Genomic DNA, 2,500 nt, shown 5'->3' on the forward strand with positions numbered 1-2,500 from the left:
TGTTTACTGCCAACCGCTTTGGAGGATTTAAGCAACATACAAAAACTGACAACGTCTCTCAAAACTATTTTTGTGAAACATGAGGACAGTATAGTGATACTGCCAGCAGGGAGCACCAGAGAGCTGAACCGACAGCTGTACATTTCTTAAACTTTCACCAACACAAACACGCACGCTCACTTCAGATCATGGGAGGACGTCAAAAAATCACCACCCATTCTCTGACACTTTAACCGTTAACCTTGGTTCAAACATTTAACATCACACGCACACGCAGTGTATTTCAGATAATTAATGAATTCAGATGTCACAATGATCGTTTACATGGATAAGGAGTCCTACTGAATCAATTACTGCCGTTTATATCTAACTAATGATTGTTTTTGTAAATGTGTAACGTCGAGCCTCAGCAGCTTTCTCACTCCTTATGTGCTACTGTATAAAACCTGGTTTTGCGCCTGCACTAATTGCTTACGGCCATACCACCCTGAACACGCCCGATCTCGTCTGATCTCGGAAGCTAAGCAGGGTCGGGCCTGGTTAGTACTTGGATGGGAGACCGCCTGGGAATACCAGGTGCTGTAAGCTTTTTCTTTTTCAACTCGAGCTCATTGCCTCCGTGGCCTACCGTGGCGTACCGTGACCTGATGTTTACTGCCAACCGCTTTGGAGGATTTAAGCAACATACAAAAACTGACAACGTCTCTCAAAACTATTTTTGTGAAACATGAGGACAGTATAGTGATACTGCCAGCAGGGAGCACCAGAGAGCTGAAACGACAGTTGTATATTTCTTAAACTTTCACCAACACAAACACGCACGCTCACTTCAGATCATGGGAGGACGTCAAAAAATCACCACCCATTCTCTGACACTTTAACCGTTAACCTTGGTTCAAACATTTAACATCACACGCTACACGCAGTGTATTTCAGATAATTAATGAATTCAGATGTCACAATGATCAGTTTACATGGATAAGGAGTCCTACTGAATCAATTACTGCCGTTTATATCTAACTAATGATTGTTTTTGTAAAAGTGTAACGTCAAGCCTCAGCAGCTTTCTCACTCCTTATGTGCTACTGTATAAAATCTGGTTTTGCGCTTGTACTAATTGCTTACGGCCATACCAACCTGAACACGCCTGATCTCGTCTGATCTCGGAAGCTAAGCAGGGTCGGGCCTGGTTAGTACTTGGATGGGAGACCGCCTGGGAATACCAGGTGCTGTAAGCTTTTTCTTTTTCAACTCGAGCTCATTGCCTCCGTGGCCTACCGTGGCGTACCGTGACCTGATGTTTACTGCCAACCGCTTTGGAGGATTTAAGCAATATACAAAAACTGACAACGTCTCTCAAAACTATTTTTGTGAAACATGAGGACAGTATAGTGATACTGCCAGCAGGGAGCACCAGAGAGCTGAACCGACAGTTGTACATTTCTTAAACTTTCACCAACACAAACACGCACGCTCACTTCAGATCATGGGAGGACGTCAAAAAATCACCACCCATTCTCTGACACTTTAACCGTTAACCTTGGTTCAAACATTTAACATCACACGCACACGCAGTGTATTTCAGATAATTAATGAATTCAGATGTCACAATGATCGTTTACATGGATAAGGAGTCCTACTGAATCAATTACTGCCGTTTATATCTAACTAATGATTGTTTTGTAAAAGTGTAACGTCGAGCCTCAGCAGCTTTCTCACTCCTTATGTGCTACTGTATAAAACCTGGTTTTGCGCCTGCACTAATTGCTTACGGCCATACCACCCTGAACACGCCCGATCTCGGCTGATCTCGGAAGCTAAGCAGGGTCGGGCCTGGTTAGTACTTGGATGGGAGACCGCCTGGGAATACCAGGTGCTGTAAGCTTTTCTTTTTCAACTCGAGCTCATTGACTCCGTGGCCTACCGTGGCGTACCGTGACCTGATGTTTACTGCCAACCGCTTTGGAGGATTTAAGCAACATACAAAAACTGACAACGTCTCTCAAAACTATTTTTGTGAAACATGAGGACAGTATAGTGATACTGCCAGCAGGGAGCACCAGAGAGCTGAACCGACAGTTGTACATTTCTTAAACTTTCACCAACACAAACACGCACGCTCACTTCAGATCATGGGAGGACGTCAAAAAATCACCACCCATTCTCTGACACTTTAACCGTTAACCTTGGTTCAAACATTTAACATCACACGCACACGCAGTGTATTTCAGATAATTAATGAATTCAGATGTCACAATGATCGTTTACATGGATAAGGAGTCCTACTGAATCAATTACTGCCGTTTATATCTAACTAATGATTGTTTTTGTAAAAGTGTAACGTCGAGCATCAGCAGCTTTCTCACTCCTTATGTGCTACTGTATAAAACCTGGTTTTGCGCCTGCACTAATTGCCTACGGCCATACCACCCTGAACACGCCGATCCGCTGATCTCGGAAGCTAAGCAGGGTCGGGCCTGGTTAGTACTTGGATGGGAGA

The 2,500-nt window shown here is 43.9% G+C and overlaps 3 non-coding genes and 1 pseudogene across 3 annotated transcripts; all 4 read left to right on the forward strand.

Annotated features, from left to right (window-relative positions):
- Positions 1–469: 469 nt before the first annotated feature.
- On the forward strand, positions 470–588 carry LOC130399407 (5S ribosomal RNA). The gene has a single exon (XR_008901918.1). It is a non-coding gene; the product is annotated as a 5S ribosomal RNA (ribosomal RNA).
- A 531-nt stretch (positions 589–1,119) lies between these two features.
- LOC130401241 (5S ribosomal RNA) lies at positions 1,120–1,238 on the forward strand. The gene has a single exon (XR_008903706.1). It is a non-coding gene; the product is annotated as a 5S ribosomal RNA (ribosomal RNA).
- A 528-nt stretch (positions 1,239–1,766) lies between these two features.
- LOC130400575 (5S ribosomal RNA) lies at positions 1,767–1,885 on the forward strand. The gene has a single exon (XR_008903054.1). It is a non-coding gene; the product is annotated as a 5S ribosomal RNA (ribosomal RNA).
- A 528-nt stretch (positions 1,886–2,413) lies between these two features.
- The window catches only part of LOC130396011 (5S ribosomal RNA), a 116-nt pseudogene continuing 29 nt past the window's right edge, over positions 2,414–2,500 (forward strand).

The sequence above is a fragment of the Gadus chalcogrammus genome, chromosome 12 (genome assembly GCF_026213295.1).
Source record: "Gadus chalcogrammus isolate NIFS_2021 chromosome 12, NIFS_Gcha_1.0, whole genome shotgun sequence".
NCBI lineage: Eukaryota > Metazoa > Chordata > Actinopteri > Gadiformes > Gadidae > Gadus > Gadus chalcogrammus.